The sequence below is a fragment of the Hemiscyllium ocellatum genome, chromosome 10 (assembly GCF_020745735.1).
Source record: "Hemiscyllium ocellatum isolate sHemOce1 chromosome 10, sHemOce1.pat.X.cur, whole genome shotgun sequence".
Lineage (NCBI taxonomy): Eukaryota > Metazoa > Chordata > Chondrichthyes > Orectolobiformes > Hemiscylliidae > Hemiscyllium > Hemiscyllium ocellatum.
The window spans coordinates 9,833,515-9,855,273 of NC_083410.1; positions in this window are offsets into that span (position 1 = coordinate 9,833,515).

Here is a 21,759-nt window from a genome sequence, read left to right on the forward strand (position 1 = left end):
ACTGTCAATTTCTGCTTCTCTCCTCAAACATGCAAACCCAAACAAAATACTTTTGAAAGGCTTTTATCACCATTTACTGCACCTCACTCAGGCCTCAATAAGGTCAACTTTTGGTTTAAGTGTCTGAAACAGCAGTATATGCCAAAATAATATTGTTCAGAATGCAGGCACTGATTAGACACAGCAAACACTGAGCCACAGAATTGGCAAGGGCTGGCCCTGCTGTTTCACCAGGAAAATGAGCACAGGGTGACTGACCTCCATCACAAGTAGAGCACCCAGCACCCAGTGGACAGGCGTGAAAGACTCACCTTGTCATGACCCCAGGAAGTCCTGCGATGCCATACTTTCTGAAAGGTCAGGTGGGAAACCCGACAGCCAATTTGTGCACAGGGAGCTCCCACAGATGGCAGTGTGAGAATCCCACAGATGGCAGTGTGAGAATCACACAGATGGCAGTGTGAGAATCCCACAGATGGCAGTGTGAGAATCACACAGATGGCAGTGTGAGAATCACTGGGTCATCTGTGCTTCAGTTACTGCACGGGACAGATATTGGTCTCGACTCTGGGGCGACCATTCATGTCCTCACATTATCACCATAGGGTCTTTTATCACCTCCCAAGAGAGGAGACTTGGGGCCTGGTTTAACATAAGTCGCAACAGTCATATCCTCTGATGGCATTTTTCAATACTCGTTGACCTTGGTTACATGATCACTATTGTATTGAATTCAAATTTCACCATTTGTCACAGTGGGATCTGAACCCATGACTAAGTATCTCATCCCACAGTCCAGACCCTCTGATTCACTGACTCCCAATGAGCCTCAAGTGATCCACATAATGTGACAAAATCTTTACTGTGCTATAGGAAGGTGCCTGTAGCACAGTGGCAGTGACCCTGCATTGAGTCAGTTGGCTGGATGGTTGGTTAGCAATGCAGAATGATACTGTGGGTTCAATTCCTACACCGACTGAGATTACCATGAAGGGCTCTCCCCTTGCCTGAGGCGTAGTGACCCTCAGATTAAACCCTCACCAGTTGTTTCTCTCAAATGTGAGAGTTTTGGACGATGGTGACTCAACCTTTTATTATATCTCTGAGCTGGGTTCAACTCCCACCCACTCCAGAGGTGTGTCATAATATCTCTGAACAGGGTGATGAGAAAATATTTTGCTGCCCTGAAAGGCAGGCCAGGGGGTAACAAGGAGATGCAACACCCTGGTAAGGCATATTCCCTTCAGAGCACAGCTGTGCGCAACCTTACAGACAAGGGAATCAGGTGTCAAGGTGAAAACAAGTGTCTAAAATAGCAACACACTCCAATCCGCGTCACCAGCAAGGCACTGAGATGGTGTGAGCACAGCATGGACCTGTAAACCAGCAACTGCTGTCAACCTTTTTTATGATTCATTTTGTGGGACGTGAGTGTCACTAGATGAGCCCAGCATTTATTGCCCATCTCTAGTTGTCCCTTGGGGGGTGAGCTGCCATCTTGAACTGCTGCAGTCCACCTGCTGTGGGTTGACCCACAATGCCTTTAGCAAGGGAATTCCAGGATTTTGACTCAGTGACAGTGACAGTGAAAGAACATTGATATATTTCCAAGTCAGGATGGTGAATGGCTCAGAGGGGAAACGCAGGTGGTGGTTAAACCTGGAGAGGAAATAGAAACCCTTTGCCATATGAGGGGAATTAATGGAGTAATATTCACTAACGTGCTGGCCTGAGTGGAGCTGCAGTTGCACATCATTGAAACTGGTGACAAAGCTGAGACTCCACTGGATCACTCAGCCATGAGTGAGGAAGAGCAAGAAGTTCCTGTGTGTTTAGGGTTTGTTCCTGGAAAGGAGTGGAAGGAGGCAGAGGGAGTGATGGTGGGCACTTGTGGAGAGGCAGAGAATTTGTCTGTGACTATGGGATTGTGTTTGGGCAGCAAATATGGTGTGCTGTGAAAGCTCGCCAGCTATTTCAGAATGGAATGGGTGGACCATCATCGGCAGGCTATTTGTCAGTCTTAAACCACAGGGAAACCACCATCCAATGGAGGGGCACAGCAGGTAGCACACTGGCAACCTCAATCCCCTCCCTCCAGTCAGGCAATGCCCAATGCTCCTGCACCTGCACGCACAGACACACACACACGCACACACTCATACACACACACTCATACACACACACTCTCACACACACACACTCACGCACACACACTCATGCACACACACACACACACACACACACTCTCATACGCACACACTCATGCACACACACACACTCATACGCACACATTATCACACACACACACACATACACATACACTCACGCACACACACTCATACACACTCATACACACTGATACAGACAAGGGCCTTGTCCTCCACTCCACTTCCTGAAGTCAATGACCAGTTCCTCCATTTTGCTGACATTGAGGGAGAGATTGTTGTATTTACACCAGGCCGCTAAGCTGCCTATCTCATTCCTGTGGGTAAAAAATGAGGTCTGCAGATGCTGGAGATCACAGCTGCAAATGTGTTGCTGGTCAAAGCACAGCAGGCCAGGCAGCATCTCAGGAATAGAGAATTTGACGTTTCGAGCATAAGCCCTTCATCAGGAAAATCTCATTCCTGTGCTTTGTCTCATCATTGTTTGAGATCTGACCCACCTACAGTGGTGTCATCAGCAAACTTGTAAGTAGAGTTAGAGCTGAATTTGGCTGCACAGTCATGACTGTGAAAGGAATACGATATGGAGCTGAGTATGCAGCCTTGGGGAGCACCAGTGTTGAGGATTATCGTGAAGGAGGTGTCGGTGCTGAGAACCAGAGAACACCAATTCATGGCAACTGTCAAAGAACCTGAAGTTTCTTAAGGGAAAACATTTTAACGCAGTCAGTGAGTCAGTCAGAATCTGGAAAGGGTTGCCTTAGACAATGGCGAAGGCAAAGTTGATTCAGGCTTTCAACAAGGAATTGGACAATTACCTGAAAAAGTAAGCTTTGTAGAACTACAGAGAGAAAGGCAAACGTTGAGTTGCTCTTCCAGACAGGCCTGGCGTGAAGATGGTGCCTCCCCAGCAGGGCAGATATTGGCGTAATCTCTGGACTATTAATGCAGAGACCAAAGAAATGTTATGGGAACTTGGGTTCAAATCTCACCACAGTTGATGGCGAAGTTGAATTCAATAAAATAAATTCTGGAATTAAGAGTTTAACGATGACCATGAAGCTATTGTCGCAGATTGAGGATAAAACCCATCTGGTTCACTGATGTCTTTCATCAGGGCAGGAAACTGTCTCCACATGGCTCCAGACCCACAGCAATGGGACTGACTCTCAACCGCCCTCTGGGCAATTCAGGATGGGCAATAAATGCTGGCCCAGCCAACGACACCCTCATCCCATGAATGAATAATAAAGAAAAGATGGGCTGATTGGCCTCCTTCTGTGTTGTAATCTGGTGGATCGTGAGGCCCAGGCATTTGGGATATTTGTTGGAGGTCTGTAATCCAGAGTAGATCCCACTGTGAAAGGTTGTCCTCTCTTCCACCTCCCTACATTACACAGTTTCAAAAGGAGGAGCCTCCCATTTACGACAGAGATGAGGAGAACTTATTTCTCTCAGAGGATCATGAGTTTTCGGAAGTCTGTTCCTCAGAGCGTGGTGGATGCTGGGTCATCGAATAATTTTGAGGGTGAGGGTAGGTATATTTTAGACGAACAAAGGAGGCATGGACAGGCAGGAAAGTGCAGTGTAGGCCGCAAACATATCAGCCACCATCTTATTGACTGGTGTATCAGAGTGGAGGGTCGAATATTTTAATTCATACGCTCCCATTCTCCTTCACCCACCCCCTTCCCTCAACGGTCTCTCAAACCCAACCTCATGGCTGGGGCCACTTCTCTCGGTGTCCGGCTCCAGTGGTGATCCCAGGATTGGCCCCAGCTAAGCTGGCATCTCCAAGGCAACGACCCTCCCCCACCACCACCACCCCTATTGCCCGCCTCCACTCCCTTCCTGTAAAATTCAGGAGCAGTTGGGGAGACATCAGGTAGGCCACAAGCGAAGTCAAACAAGGCCCACTGCCCTTACTCCCCCCTCCCCCGGCCTCCAGCCCCACCACGACAACAGCAAGAAGATGAAAACAGCATTGCACATCCTGTCTGGGACCTCCATGTGGGGAAATTCTCAACGACAAGTCGCATAGTTTTAGGACAAAGGGTGGTAGATTTAAACAGCGGTGGGAAGAAATGATTTCTCTCTATCTGGATTTCATGACCCCGGAGTGCAGCCATGCTGAAGCATTGAGTAAATTGAAGAAGATAGACGGATTCTTAATTGGTAACAGGTTAAAGTTTATGGAGAACGGGCAGGAGAGTGGAATGAGGCCGAGATGAGATCAGCCATTAAATGGCAGAACAGGTTCAAGGGGCTGAATGGCCTACTCCTGCTCCTGGTTGGGGACGTGTTGGCCGAGCTGCCTTGCAAAGGAGACAATGAAAATAGGATTTAAACAATGTTTGAAAATAATGAAAGGAAGAAACTAATAAAATAGCTTCTGCCAGAACAATGACCTCTTTTGACTTCTTCAGATGATATTTTTTGTTGCTCATCTTGGGACATGACATTGAACCTTTAGGTGTGACAGCTCTCAGACCATACAGAGGAGCCTGCTTTTGCTTCCTGGAACAACGTTATAGAAGCAGTTGGGATTCTTTCAAACAATTCAGCAGTTTTCAAGGATATATTTTATGATGCATTCCCAAGGGTGGCCATTGCAAATGAACTCAGCTCCACAGTTTGTAATGGCGAAGCTACAATCTTGATTCACAGGATGAGGGCATCACTGATCAGGCCCAGCATTTGCTGCCCATCCCTAATTGCCCAGAGGGCAGTTAAGAGTCAACCGCGTTGCTGTGGGTCTGGAGTTACATGGAGGCCAGACCAGGTAAGGGTGGCAGTTTCCTTCCCTAAAGGACATTAATGAACCAGTTGGATTTTTCCCGCAGCAACCCAAAATAGATTCATCGTAAATAAAAACTGAAAGAACTGCAGATGCAGGAAATCAGAGATTGCTGGAAAGCTTCAGCAGGTCGGTGGAGGGAAATCAGGAGTTAATATTTTGGGTTCGGTGATCCTTCCTTAGAACTTTCCAGAAATTTCTATTACTAATGGTTTCATAGTCATCATTAAACTCCTAATTCCAGACTTTTATTGAATTCAAATTCCACCAGCTGCAGTGACAGGATTTAAACTCAGGTCCCTAGAGCATTATTAGGGTCTTTAGATTAATAATCCATCAATAATACCACTAGGCTATTGTTTTTCCTCAAAGGACCCCCTTGTGTGGGGTCCTAACTTTCATTTCCCCCTCTTCACAGCTTAAGTAGGATGTGCAGGTCAGGTGAATTGGCCATGCTAAATTGTCTATGGTTGTTAGGTGCATTAGTCAGAGGGCGGGTGGGTCATTTTTTACTCACTCGCAGAGCCAGCATTTATTCTCCATCATTCAATGGGATCAGGACTGATCTGATCACTCTAGTTGCTCTAGCGAAGGTGATGGTGTTTTGTTTACCTCAGAACAGCATGACCAGTATAGTAGATTAGAAGACCATAAGACATTGGAACAGAAATTAGGCCATTCAGCACATTGAGTCTGCTCCACCAGTCTACCATGGCTAAGAAGCTTCTCAACCCCCTTCTCCTCGTACCCCTTATTCCCTTGATACTCAGGAACCTGTCAATCTCTTTCTTAAATATTCTCAAGGACCTGTCTTCCGAAGCCTCCTGTGACAATGAATTACATAAGTTCACCACTCTCTAGCTGAAGAAGTTTCTCCTTAACTCCGTTCTGAAAGGTCCTCTCTTTACTCTAAGGCTATGCCCTCGGGTCCTCGTCTCTGTTACCAATGGAAACATCTTCCCAGATCTACTCTGTCCAGGCCATTCAGTATTCTGTAAGTTTCAATGAGATCTCCCCTTATCCCTCTAAAATATTCATTTCCAAGTGTTTCTGGTTTTTTTAATGTTCTTCTTTTCCCTCTGGGTTTCTCTGTGTTTAGCATGTTTCATTTACTGTGTTTCAAATGTCTGGTCCATCCATCTGGCTTTAAGCTCTTTTTACAATTGCTTTGTCTGGACTCCACATCCAGGCGTAGCTAATGCATATTAATGGTAAACAGACTCACATAAGTAAATGCCAAAAAAAGTGAACGTCATCCTCTCTCTAACCATGATTCACTTTTATGCCCATGGCTGCCCCCTAGGGACTATCCGGTGGTCCCACACTGCCCAAAATTCCCTTGCCACCAATGGAATGTGGGAAACATGGCAGAATTTGTGCACAGAAAGGTCCCATAAACCGTGCCTTACAGTAACTATTGACAGGAGAAAGTGAGGTCTGCAGATGCTGGAGATCAGAGCTGAAAGTGTGTTGCTGGAAAAGCGCAGCAGGTCAGGCAGCATCCAAAGAAAAGGAAATTCGACGTTTCGGGCATAAGCCCTTCATCAGGAATAAGGAAAGTGTGTCCAGCAGGCTAAGATAAAAGGTAAGGAGGAGGGACTTGGGGGAGGGGCGATGGAGATGTGATAGGTGGAAGGAGATCAAGCACCTGCTGCGCTTTTCCAGCAACACACTTTCAGTAACTATTGACAACAACGCATGGTCTTCGAAATAGTATCAGGCGGAACGGTCTCCATTTATCCTCTCAGCTGATAGGTGGTGCCTCTGACAATCCAGCACTCCATCACCAATGCACTGGGACATTATGCATCCAAGGGCTTGATGGAAACCCAGAGACCTCTGACTACAAGGTTAATGTAACTGAGTCACCGTTTAACCGACACCGAAAGAATGTGGAGTGGGTAGGGGGACAGCAAAAAGCCAGGAAGAATCACAAATTATATCTGTCTACATATTTGCAGTAAGTGGAAACTTAATAAGATGGAGATTCAGTTTGTATAATCCACTGGTGTAACACTGAGCAGGGAATTGCAGAAAATCAAAATGGCTCCTATTTTTCTGAGTTAAATATAAAACAAAACAAAACATAAACTTTCGAACTCTTTGAGGAGATTAAATCCAAGAGGTTGTTTATTTATACAACATGAGTCATTAAATGTAGAGATTTGTTTATTTACGTAACTGTGGAATACAAGGGGAATAATTTTCCTTTTAATTGTGGGTTTGGCTCTGCACATCTCATAGAGCACCGGTATATAACCCCCTTGCCAAAATGTAATACTTCACTCTGAACGCCATTTGGTAATTGTTTGCCGGTTCTCCAACATTGTTGATGCCTTATGAACCCCCTCAATTCCAATAAGACATAGGAGTAGAAATAGACCATTCAGCCCATCAAATCTGCTCCACCATTCAAAGAGATAATGGCTGATCTGATGATCATCAGCTCCAATTTCCAGCATCTCCCTTTAACTATTGATTATTTTACTGATTAAAAATCTAACTCCGCCTTGAATAACTTAACACTGCAGCATCGTCACCCCTCAGTGATAAGGAATTTGACAGAATCCCAGCCTCTGATTAAATAAAAACTTACAACATAATACATGGCTTGGAAAGGGTGGATGCTAGGAAATTTTTTCCATTAGGCGAGGAGACTAGGAACCGTGGACACAGCCTTAAAATTAGAGGGGGTCAATTCAGAACAGAAATGCGGAGATATTTCTTCAGCCAGAGAGTGGTGGGCCTGTGGAAAAATGTGAGGTGTTGTATTTTGGAAAGGCAAACCGGGACAGGACTTATACACTTAAGACCATAAGATATAGGAGTGGAAGTAAGGCCATTCGGCCCATCGAGTCCACTCCGCCATTCAATCATGGCTGATGGGCATTTCAACTCCACCTACCCGCATTCTCCCCATAGCCCTTAATTCCTCATGACATCAAGAATCTATCAATCTCTGCCTTGAAGACATTTAACGTCCCGGCCTCCACTGCACTCTGCGGCAATGAATTCCACAGGCCCACCACTCTCCTAGCATCCACCCTTTCCAAGCCATGTATTATGTTGTAAGTTTTTATTTAATCTCCCCTTAATCTTCTAAACACCAATGAATACAATCCCAGGATCCTCAGCCGTTCCTCATATGTTAGACCTACCATTCCAGGGATCATCCGTGTGAATCTCCGCTGGACACGTTCCAGTGCCAGTATGTCCTTCCTGAGGTGTGGAGACCAAAACTGGACACAGTACTCCAAATGGGGCCTAACCAGAGCTTTATAAAGTCTCAGTAGCACAACGGTGCTTTTATATTCCAACCCTCTTGAGATAAGTGACAGCATTGCATTTGCTTTCTTAATCACAGACTCAACCTGCATGTTTACCTTTAGAGAATCCTTGACTAGCACTCCCAGATCCCTTTGTAGTTTGGCTTTACGAATTTCCTCACCGTTTAGAAAGTAGTCTATGCTTTATTTTTTTTGCCAAAGTGCAAGACCTCGCATTTGCTCACGTTGAATTCCATCAGCCATTTGCTGGACCACTCTCCCAAACTGTCTAAATCCTTCTGTAGCTTAATGATAAGGTCCTGGGGAGTGTTGCTGAACAGAGACCTTGGAGTGTAGGTTTATCATTTTTTAAATGTGCAGTTGCAGGTAGATAGGATAGTGAAGAAGGTGTTTGGCATGCTTGTCTTTATTAACTGAGTTTAGGAGTTGGGACGTCATGTTTCAGCTGTACAGGACATTGGTTAGACCACGTTTGGACTACTGCATTCAGTTCTAGTCTCCCTGCTATAGGAAAGATGTTGTGAATCTTGAAAGGATTCAGAAAAGATTTACAAGAATGTTACCAGGGTTGGAGGGTTTGAGCTACAGGGAGAGGCTGAATAAGCTGGGGCTGTTTTCCCTGGAGCCTCAGAGACTGAGGGGTGACCTTATAGAAGTTTATAAAATCATGAGAGTCGTGGATAAGGCAAATAGACAAGACCTTTTGCCTGGGGTGGGGAAGTCCTGAACTAGAGATTTAAGGTGAGAGGGGAAAGATTTAAAAGGAATCTAAAGGGCATTTTTTCAAGCAGAGAGTGGTGTGTGTATGGAATGAGTTGCCAGAAGAAGTGGTAGAGGCTGGGACAATTACAGCATTTAAAAAATATCTGGATGGGTACATGAACACCTCAACTTCCACCTCGGAACACTTCAATCCCAGGGCATCAATCTAGACTTCACCAATTTCCTCATTTTCCCTTCCCCCACCTTACCCCAGTTCCAACCTTCCAGCTCAGCACTGTCCTCATGACCTGTCCTACCTGCTAATCTCCCTTCCCACCCATCCACTCCACTCTCCCCCTGACCTATCACCTCCATCCCTACCCCCATTCACCCATTGTACTCTTTGCTACTTTCCCACCCTCCTCTCTGACCCATCACCTCCATTCCCACCTCCATTCATATAATCGTACTCTTTGCTACCTTCCCCCACCCTCTTCTCTGACCTATCACCTCCGTCTCCAACCCCCTCCACCTATGTTGGCTACCTTCCCCCCAGCCCCACCCCCCTCCCATTTATCTCTCCACCCTGGAGACTCCCTGCTTCCATTTCTGATTAAGAGGTTTTGCCCGAAACATCAATTTTCCTGCTCCTCAGATGCTGCCTGACCTGCTGTGCTTTTCCAGCACCACTCTAATCTAGACTCTGGTTTCCAACATCTGCATCCTCACTTCTGCCTAAACTTACAGCACTGCCAATTCCTTAGCACATAAGTCAAAGAAAGAAAACTTTGCACTTGTAGATCACCTTTCATGACCTCAGGTCATTCTGCAGCATTTGCATCCAATGAAACACTTTGGAACTATTGCAATGTAGAAAATAGCAAATGTTCTTCCAGTGAATAGCAACGTGATAATGGCCAGTGCGATCACCCATCCATTTGGCGAATAGCCAGCAATTTCTTTCTGTGAGCTAGCCCTTTTGATTCCAAAGTAAAACTGGAGAATATTACAAAGGGGTATAAGTGAGTGTCCAAGCATGGCAGTTAGATCCGTGTGACATAAGGTTGCTATAGGAATGGAAGCTAACAGACAGAGGGTAGGTCAAAAACTAATTAGGGTGCTGTCAGTTTCTAGCTTTGTTTGGGAGTGAAAGTTCAGAACACAGAGTTCATGTGAGAGAACCACAGCATAACCACCTACAAACTGATTATGTCTCCTGATGTTGTGTGGTAAATGCACTGGGAGATAGATCAGTTGGTACATTTGCTCAGACACAACCCAGGCTAAAGCGCACACCTTGTTTTAGATGCAGGGCTTTTTTTTAAATATAAAAGGATAGTCTTTATATCCTTTTTAATCTCCGAGCCCAAAATGAACAGGCAATTTACCAACTGCAGCTTTAGAGAGAGAAGCAGCTACAATTATCACCATCTCATCCTCCAGAACCCTGGACTGACCGGGAGCAACACCGTGGGAGATCCATGGGTATAAATAAATATTTTACAACATGAGTACTGCTTCATATGACAACGATTGTGATAAAATAGAAGCTAATGAGCACAACCCTTTTGCGTTCCAACAGGAATTTATTAAATTTGACTTTTTAAAAGCCGGCAAAGGACATGGCATTAAGAGGTTTTATGACACCAATTAAAACTTATTGATGTCAACTATTGCATAGCATTTTGAAATGTTTTGCTGTGTTTGCGTGCTGAATATTGTTGGCTTGCCGGTGAATAATAAATGATTTATACCAATATTTTTGTTATTTGCTTGACAGATGAAGACCCAAAGGGACCAAAGCAGAGAGCGTGTCATATTGTGAGCACAAACACATTTCCATCAATCACACTCCTGGGACATGTTGAGTACTTCGCAATCAAGGAATTACTTTTTAAAAGATACAGTCGCTGTTCTGGTACAGGCAAGGCTGTACACAGCAGGATCCCAGCGAGAGGAAATTAGTCGATTAGCTCCTGCAGCTGTTTTGCAGAAGGAAATGGTGTCTGGAACATTCAGCCAAATCTGCCTGAAGTGTTCTTCAAATCCTGTCTTGATACCTAACACGTCCGTGTCAGAGGCCAGATGTAGCTGCAAGTTAATGTCTGAAAACACACCACCTCTGATGAGGTAGCTCTCCCTCAATACAGCATGGAAATATCAACCTAAATCATGTTCTCAAATCCTGCAATCGGCAAGTGACCTCTAAACTTCTGTCCAATATTCAGAAAAATCTTCCTCATGGAATTTCCCCTCCAAGCCGCTCACCATCCAGACTTGGAAATACATCACCGTTCTTTCACTGCCGCTGGGTCAAAATCCTGGAATTCTCTCCCTAAGGGCATCGTGGGTCTACCCACAGCATACGGACTGCAACGGTTCAAGAAGGCAGTTCACCACTAACTTCTCAAGGGCAACTAGGGACAGTTGCTGACCAACCAGTGATGTCCACATCCCTTGAATGGAACAAAATGTAGGGGGCATGGTACTCAACACAGAACAACAACTGAAACTGCCCAGGTCATTGGTTGCAGGCCCTTTATTGGTTAACCAAGCTGACCAGTGACCAACAGACTCTCTTAAAGTGGGTACAACTGAAAGTGTAGTTCATGCTGGGGAGAATTGGGTTTGTCCTTTCTCCTCCTTTTCATGGTCAGGCTGGCATTTTGTTCATTTTGCCACACCCAGAGTAGGTTCACTGGGCACTGCAATCTCCAGCTTACATTGCCCATGGTCAATGTGCCACAGAGGGAGAGAGAATGGCTGTCCTTCAGAAATGCCTGGAAACGTTTGTGTGAGGTCCCACTCTTCCATTCCTCAGTCATCAACACTCCATCCAATCCTCCGATCCAGTGCAGGCAACTGCTGTCCATCTGGTCAAGTTGGCCTGTTGCCAGGACAGATTCCTCAGGAAGGTGGCTCCAGTGGTGAGAACATTGGATGACTCCGGGAGTTGGGCTGGACAGTTGCTCAGTGGTTAGCACCTGTGCCTCGTAGCACCAGGGACCTGGGTTTGATTTCACCCTCCAAAAGTATCTGAGTAGAGTAACACATTCTCTCCATGTCAGTGCGGGGTGCTCTGGTTCCCTCCAAAGATGTGCAAGTTAACAAGATTGGCCACGCTAAGTCGCCCATAGTGTTAGGTGCATTAGACAAGGGTAAATATAGGGTAGGGGAATGGGTCTGGGTGGGTTACTCTTCGGAGGGTTGGTGTGGACTTGTTGGGCCAAAGGGCCTGTTTCCATACTGGAGGGAATCTAATCTAAATTGCCCTGCAGTGTGCAGGGATGTACATTCTAGGTGGGCTAGCCGTGGGAAATAGGAGGGGTGGGTCTGAGTGGGATGCTGTTCGAAGGGTCAGTGCAGCTGAATGGCCTCCTTCTGCACTATAGGGGATTCCGTGACTTCAATGTTTGTCACATGACCCTGAATATTTTGGGGAGTTTGTCCTGCTGGCAGTACTCAAGTTGGTATACACATTGGCAGTAACAATACAGCCATCGATACATCACTCAGAAATAGTCACTTCGCCAGGACAGGGTCACGAGATTTGTGAAGGTTAGGATAAATGGCCTCAGTTAACTTACACTGAAGGCTGTGGGGAGCACTGTATTAACTTTAACTGTAATGTTTCTGAGTTTGTCATGTGGTCTAAGTAAATGAATATATAATCCAGAGAGACACATCAATACCAAGTCAAATAATGCGAGGAGTCCATGGACATTGCAAGGGCTTGGGTTCATCATCCCAAATAAGGATATTTTGATTTTGATTAGTTTCTGTTCTAGCTTTGTAAGTTTCAATTCACTGTTCAATTTAATTTATGTTTCCAGGATTGTCTAACTCGTTTAATGCTCTTTTAAAAGAGGCCATTTGGCCCATCAAATCATCTTTGATGGGACGAGAGTGTCCTGCATTTTTGTCCATATTGAATTGCCCTGGAACTGAGTGGTTTGATAGGCCACTGCAGGGAGCTGTTGAGAACCAACCACATTGACTCTCGGACTTTGTGACATTGCTGTGGGTATGGAGTTGGCCAGACCAGGTAAAGATAGCAGATTCCCTTCCCTCAGGAGCACTAGTGCATCAGATTTTTCTTTCGTGACCATCGATGATTCATTCTTGATCACGAATTCCACTTTTCATTGAAGTCGTTTTCTAATCAACCTGTTCAGAGATGCTCACTTATACTTCCAAGGAAGAGATAAGGTAGCTAGCCAACAACCTGCCCCTGGTGGAGGAGTCTAAAACTAGAGAGTTTAAGGTGAGAGGGGAGAGATATAAAAGGGTCCAGAGGGGCAATTTTTTCACACAAATGGTGATGTGTGTCTGGGAAGGGCTGCCAGAGGGAGTAGTGGAAGTGACTACAATTTTGTTATTTAAGAGACATTTAGACAGGTGTATGGATGAGATAGTTATGGAGGGATATGGACCAAACACAGGCAAATGGGACTAGTTTAATTGTGAAAACTTGGCAGCATGAGTAAGTTGGGCCGAAGGGCCTGTTTCCATGCTGTAGACCTCAGTGAGATGGGACTTGAACCCAGGCTTCCTGACTCACAGGTGGGGGACATTACCACTGATCCACAACAGGCCCTTAAACAACAGTGCAAATGTGTTCTCTGGGCATTGAACTCATTGCTACTTATGCAAACAGAAACAAGGAGCTGGAAATACTCATGCCAGGCAGCATCTGCGGTGAGTTACTGTCCTGAATTAGACCTGTCCCTAAGGCAGCAGGTCAGACAATGAGGGGGCTGGTAAAATAATTCCCCAGTGCGGTCCCACTGCCAGGGAGGATGCCCAGCATCTGGCAGGAGTTGGCACTGGGTGCATTCCATATGCAGGGAATGTATATATTTAAAACGTCCATTAGGATGCATCACATGGAACCAATGGCATTTGGACATTGGCCGGATGACCCCATAGGGACGTCAACAGAGGCAGACTTCCTGAGAGCCCAGGGAAAGGATGAGCCAATCAGAACCAGGGAGTCCGTCATCCAATCAGGGGATTGCAGACACAGAAGGCTTAGATGACCCTCCCCCAGAGGGATTTCCATCCATTTGATGAGACCTTTTGCCCCCAGCCATCCTGAATGTATCATATGTACTTACCTAAATGAGGGTAACTCCATATGGAGACCCTTAAGTCTCCAACTGCCTTCAGTAGCAGCCACATCTCCCAGTTTTAATCCAGCCATCTTTAATTGAACCTGGAGGAGACCCTGAAGTGAGCTAGCCCAGTAAAATCAGATGGTGGTATGGAGATACTTGCATTTGCTGATACATATTAATATCTCGATCTTGGTGTGCAAAGGACATTTTCAATGTTTGTAGACAATACAAAACTGTATTGTGATGAGAAGGACAGTACAGAACTTCGAAAGGACATTGACCAGTTAATGAAGTGTGTGAGTAGGGCAGATGGGCTTTATTGTGGAGTAGTGTGAGGTGATGCTTATTGACACAAAGAATGTAATACAAAATACAAGCGATAATTCTAAAGAGTGTGCAGGAGAAGAGAGACCTGGACGTAGATGTACATAAGGCATTAAAGGTGGCCACACAGGCAGAAAGAGCTGTTAGTAAAGCATATAGTATTCTCGGCTTCATAAACATGGACGTGGAGTACAAGAACAGATAGATTAAGATGAAAAGAAGGCACTGGTTAGAACCCAGCTGGAGCATTCTGTACAATTCTGGTGCCTCATTATAGGAAGGATGCATTGGAGACAGTGCAGAAGGCATTTTCAAGAATGGTTTTAGGGGTGAGACACTGCAGTTGTCTGGAAAGGTTGAAGAAGGTGGGACTGTTTTCCTTGGAGTGAAGACTAAGAGGAGATTGATAGAAGACTTTAGTATATTGAGGCTTTAACATATTGGACAGAGTTTACAGGATGAAATTCTCAGCAGTCATAAACAGATTGAGAACTAGAGGGAGCAGTTTAAAAATGTTTTGCAAAAGAAGCAAATGTGAGATGGGGGAAAAAAAAAGTATTGAATTCTGTGCCTGGAAATATGATGGAGGCAAGTACCGTGGTTGGATGATTGTTTAAGTAGAAACAACGTACAGGATTGCAGGGAAAAGGCAGACATTGGCACTAAGTCAAAATGCTCAGAGGTCTAGCACAGACACAATGGACCAAATGGCCTACCTCTGCACCTTCATTCTAAGATCCTAACATGTGGTCCCAAAGATTTTAAGCCAATATTTCACGTTACTGTGATTAAATCTTCTCCAATCAGTGAGAGCACTTCCATTAGTTACTATCGTCACTACACTTTGAAAGTAAAACAAAGCCATGTGGAAGCTGGAAATCTGAAACAAAGACAGAAATTGTTGCAGCTTCTCCAACAATTTCAATTTTTGTCTCTGACCCTTCTGAAAGTATTTCATTGGCTGGGAAATGCTTTGGGATGACATGAAGTTGTGAAAGTTATTGTAAAATTGTGTCTTTCCTGAGTGATACATTTGCAATTCTTAACTCCACTTTAAATGGCTGATGCAGTTGAAATTTTTGTTCACTTTTTTTTTAAAAACAGGGAACCCATCCAAGAGTGATCTCGCTTCCCTAGGGAGGGAGAATTCCTCTTTTCAGAATTTCCAGTTGACCGTAAACACATTCTGATGTTATAGTGTGGAATTTGGACTAGCCGCTACATTATTTTGAGTGGTTTTCGCATTCAGATTTATATTCTGTCATACATTGCACATTTTTCCTTTGCTGTACCAATCCACTTGGCATATTTTTGCCTGTTTTCTTTGAGAGTGGAAACACAAGGGAAAGTATGTTGTGGTGCAACTCAGTCAGGGGGCCTGGTTGCTGTGGCAACATGCACTTTTACATGAATGTTCTATCGGGAGTGACGGATAGCGATGGTAGAGGCTCCAATTTCTTTTCCCCCTCAGGCTGGCCGGGAACCTCTCCTGGTCTTACTCCTTGCTGTTGGTGTGTGAGTTACAGTTTGATACGGTTTGGCCACGTTATTAAGCCAATGTCCCTGGGCAGGGAGTTGTCTAGACAGCCAGTGGGGATCAGCTTGGTGCCAAAGCAGAATGGATTTTGATATCTGATTTGACAAGGAGGGTTTGGGATCTACCTCTTGCCCAATCCATGATGGACGTCACAATGGACCTGCCTTCGGGCAGGGAACTGAAGAGGAAATGATTGCCACCTCTCTAGCTTTTCCCAGTTCTGATGGAAGATCAAAAGCCTCAAATGCTAAGTCTGTTTCCCCCTCCATGGGTGCTGCCCGTCCTACTGTTTTAATAAATTGACTGACCAGTTACGCTCCTGAGTTAGGGATGTCTTGCTGCAGTTATATGGCCGTGGTGAGGCCATACCTTGAGTATCGTGAACAGTTTTGATCTCCCAGTCAGAGGAAGGACATGCTTGCTCCTGAGAGAGTCCAGTGAAGGTTCCTCAGACTGATTCCTGGGTTGGCAGGACTGACAAATGAGGAAAGACTGGATTGACTGGGCTTGTACTCACTGGAATTTAGATGAATGAGGGGGGATCTCACGGAAACATGTAAAATCCTGATGGGACCGGACAGGCTAGATGTGGGAAGAGTGTTCCCAATGTTGAGGAAGACAACAGCTAGGGGTCTAAAAATAAAGGGGTAAGCCATTTAGGACTGAGATCTGGAAGAATTTCTTCACTCAGAGAGTAGAGAACCTGTGGCATTGACTCTGTTTCACTCCCCACAGATGCTGCCAGACCTGCTGAGTTTCTCCAGAACTTTGTATGGAAGGAGTAATGATGAACTTGAGCCTCTGTGGTTTTGTGTCCGGTTTCCAGCAACCACTGTGCTTAGCTTTTAATCTTAATATTCCTCCGTCAGTTCACATAATTATAAACAGCTTTGGTTATTATTGCATTGTTGACTGAGAGGGAAAGCTGATATATTCTCATTGTTAATGGCTTGTTACTGTTAGTATTCAGATATTCAAGTGAAGGGACTTGCTTAGTTAGGTACTCAGAGCACTTATAAAGGGAAACTGCTATGATTGGTGGGCATCATTGATGCTCAAGTTTACCATTACTCCTTCCATAGAAAATTACATTTCAACTGAAATTTAGGAAGTTTCCCACAAATTTTCCTTTGGAAACTAGATTTGCTGCTTCTTTAAGGGGCTGTCTTCAGGTTCATTCAATTTAAACTGGTTTATTTATTTTCTAAAGAGTACAAATTGGCAAATTCTGAGCCAATAAGTTTGCTTATGACACCACCATTATAGATCAGATCTCAAACAACGACGAGACAGAGTACAGGAAGGTGCGTAAGACAACAAGGTCTTCATCAACGTCAGCAAAACAAAGGAGATGGTCATTGACTTCATGAAGCCAAGTGGAGGACACGCCCCTGTCTGCATCAATGGTGCTAAGATGGAGATGGTCAAGAGCTTCAAGTCCCTGGGAGTGATGATGACCAACAGTCTGTCATGGCCCACTCACTGCAACGGTATGGTCAAGAAAGTACAATATCACTCAGGAAACTAAGAACATCCGGCATGTTGACAAGGACTTGGACCAAGTTGTAGAGATGCACCATTGAAAGCATCCTATTCGGATGGATCACAGCTTGGTATGGCAACTGCTTTGGCCGTGATGACCAGAAACCACAGAGAGTTGTAAACACAGCCCAGTCCATCACACAAACCAGCCTTCCATCAATTGAGGCAGAAGTGGGTACTGCAGATGCTGAAGATTAGCGTCAAGATTAGAGTGGTGCTGGAAATGCATAGCAGGTCAGGCAGCATCCAAGGAGCAGGAAAATCGACGTTTTGGGCAAAGGTCCTTCCATCAATTGAGACAGCCTGAGTCAAAAAAGTTTTGAGGATACTGCAAAGCCAGATCTTCAATAGTGAAGAATTTGAAATTATTGTAAAAATAGATAGAGGTTTGTCTGGGTTTAATATTGGCATTATATGTTGCCACTATGCAAAGAGCAATCAGGCAGCATACATGGTACAGTAGCCATGTGAACCCACTGCGAACACTTGCAAAATCCATCGCTGTAATGAGTGCCCACTGCTGTCATTGTTGGATATTACATCACCTGAAATTTAGGTGTAATGCTGTGACCAATCTTTCATCCTATGTTGGTCTCGGGGCTTTGTGCTGGTCTATGCTGAAGGATCAACCACAAGTAAGTTGGAGGCTGCTGTCTTAAGTAAGAGAAGATAGATTATTAATGATAGCAACTGGAAACGTGTTACATTAATACCAGGGTGCATTGCTTAATACTAAGATGAGGTCAGTAAGTCATCATGTCTCCATGAGGGAATTATGTCTAACAGGTGTTTGCCAAATTGCCCAATGCTTCTTCCAGTGGTTGGGTTAAATATCAGAATGGGCAGGACTCCAGGTTAGAGTCAAGATGAGAGTGGTGCTGGAAAAGCACAACCGGTCAGGCAGTATCCGAGCAACAAAAAAATCAATGATTCGGGCAATAGCCCTTCATCAGGATTTTCCTGCTCCTCGGATGCTGCCTGATCTGCTGTGCATTTCCAACATCACTCTAATCTTGAACTCTGATCTCCAGCATCTTCCACTGAGAACTCCAGCCTAGCTCAGATTAACCCTTTCATATTCACTACCTTACAGAACAGCAGTTCCTGTGGTGCAATGATAATGTTCCTATCTTTGAGCATGGAGGCCTGCTTTCAAGCCTCACTTAGCCCAAGAGATGTGTACTGGCATCACTGAACTGATTGATTAGGAAAATTTCTGGAACATTGGCTATCCCCTCAATCAACCAACACAGTCAAAAAATAGGTATATATCCATCCATCCTGGTGTGGACCAGACCAAAACCCTTCAAAATATATTCAGAAGATCATCTCGACTCTAACTTCTTCTTATTTTAAAAACAAGTTCTAGGCGTTGCACTCTTGATACAATTCGATTGGTCAAACTACCAGATTTGAAGCAAAACACGTTTTATTCATACACTAAAATACAACAAAAGACAAAAGAAATTGGAATAACTTAACTCTATTGGAAAACTTAATAGAATATTAGATTATTTTACGACTGAATAGTAACTGTTCCAATATAGTAACACCCCATCAACACACCCTTGGCAATGACAAGTTCAGTAAACGAGATTGTCTCACATGCAATTTCCAAGTCCAGGAGGAAAGAACACCAAGAGAAAACTCTGAGAGCGAGAGCGTGCCAGGGAGAGATGTACCTGCAGCTTCCAGCCCCAGCTTCAAGATCCCAGCAACTGCGACTGAAAAACTAAAGCTAAAACCATTGGTTCTGTGGAAGCTTGGCCCACCCATTCAGGCTGCTTCTATTGTTCCAACCATTTTTTAAATAAAACCCAAGACTTCACAAGCTTTTGATTTTATGAGGCTTTCAGTAGACAGCTCTGTGCCTCTGACTTCAAACCTCTCTTTTTAAAAAAAACCCTTGGCAAAATACACCTCTTAAAGTCATAGCGTTGTCACAATTCACTGTTTGTGGGATCTTGCTGTGCTCATAGAGGCTGCTGCTTGTCTAAGTGTCAGACGTTGTTTCATTTGGCTGTGAAGATGTAATGAGGCAATATGGATTTTTTTTTGTTTGCTCTTTCTTAAAAGAAGTCTTAATGTGCCCGAATATTGCTTTCCTTTTTTGTTATTTTGTTGATTTTGTTGCCTTTGGTAACTGGTTTATTTTTGTGCCATTTGAGTTTAATATTTGGGCATATCCTTTACTGACACATTAATGACCTCCTCTGCCGATCCGTCAAAGTTAAAATCCACTGCAGCATCATCTTCCAAGTCCCCCTCTCTCCCCCCCACAAACACCCACCCACCCACTCGCACTAAGTACCGAAGCCTGTGTGCTGTAGAAATGACTGGGTCCTAGGGAATAGACTGTAGCTGTGGGGAGCTGTAACTAGTGGAAGGCATCATGAGTAAATGGCACAGGCCCCAGTACATGTGCAGTTTGGTTTTTTTAACGACTACTCAAACCCATGACCTTTGTGTCACCTGCAGTGGGTTACACAACATTGCAAATATTTGTTTGCTGTTCCCGCATTAAATCTTTTCATTTCACTGTGGGATGGAAAGTGCTGCCTTAAGCTGAAACCACAGAAAGACCTCTCGAAGAATAACAAGTAATACCGCCCTCCTGTTCATGTAAATTTTGCAGGCGTTAATGAGACCAGCACACACCAGAACCATTGATCTCAGCTCCTCTGAATCTTCGACTATTCAAAGTGAAACTTTAATGATCTTGGTTTGAAAAGTTTAAAATCAGGATTCTTTGACACCCAAGCACCCAGCCTCCACATATTATGGAGTTATCAGAGCACAAAAGGAGGCCATTAAGCCCATTAACTCTGGAAAACTGTGGACAGTGGTAGGCCGCTTATCTAAGGAAAGACATTCTGGCACTGGAGGCAGTCCAGAAAAGGTTCACTCGCAGCTCCCAAATCAGAATGATTTTCACATGCAGAGAGGTTGAACATAGAGCATAGAACAATGCAGCACAGAACAGGCCCTTCGGCCCTCAACGTTGCACTAATCTGTGAGCTAATCTAAGCCCACCCCCCTACACTATCCAATCATGATCCATGTGCTTATCCAAGGACTGTTTAAATACTCCTAATGTGGCTGAGTTAACTACATTGGCAGGCAGGGGATTCCACGCCCTTACCACACACTGAGTAAAGAACTGCCTCTGATACCTGTCTTAACGCTATCACCCCTCAATTTGCAGCTATGCCCCCTCGTACAAGCTGATGTCAGCATCCTAGGAAAAAGACTTTCACTGACCATCCTATCTAATCCACTGATCATCTTATCTCTATCAAATCCCCTCTTAGCCGTCTTCTCTCCAATGAGAACAGGCCCAAGTCCCACAGCCTTTCCTTGTAAGACCTTTCCTCCAGACCAGGTAACATCCTGGTAAATCTCCTCTGCATCTTTTCCAATGCTTCCACATCTTTCCTATAATGGGGTGACCAGAATATTCCAAATGCGGCCGCGCTAGTGTTTTGTACAGTTGCAGCATGACGTCACGGCTCCAGAACTCAATCCCTCTACCAATAAAACCTAACATACTGTATGCCTTCTTAACAGCACTACCAACCTGGGTGGCAACTTTCAGGGATCCATGTACACGGACACCAAGATCCCTCTGCACATCCACACTACCAAGAATCTTTCCATTGACCTAGTACTCTGCCTTCCTGTTATTCTTCCCAAAGTGCATCACCTCACATTTATCTGCTTTGAACTCCATTTGCCACCTCTCAGCCCAATTCTGCAGTTCATCCAATCCCCCTGCAACCTGCAAATTTGTTCCACACTGTCCACCACTCCACCGACTTTAATGTCATCTGCAAACTTAGTAACCCATCCACCTATGCCTGTGTCCAAGTCATTTTTAAAGAATACAAACAGCAGTGGTCCCAAAACAGATCCTTGTGGCACACCACGAGTAACCCGACACCAGGCTGAGTATTTTCCATCAACCACCACTCGCTGCCTTTTATAGAAAGCCTGTTTCTAATCCACACTGCGAAATCACCCTCAATCCCATGCCCCTGCATTTTCTCCAAAAGACTACTACAGGGAAACCTTATCAAAGGTTGAGTTTCTACTCATTGGAGTCGAGAGGAATGAGAGAAATCCCAGTACAAACATATAAGATTCTTCACGGATTTGACAGGGTAGGTGCTGAGATGATTATTCCCCTTGCCAGAGAGTCTAAGACCAGACGCAGATTAAGAGATTGTACATTTAGATCAAAGATGAGGAGGAATTTCTTCTCCCAGAGAGAGGTGAATCTGTGGAACTT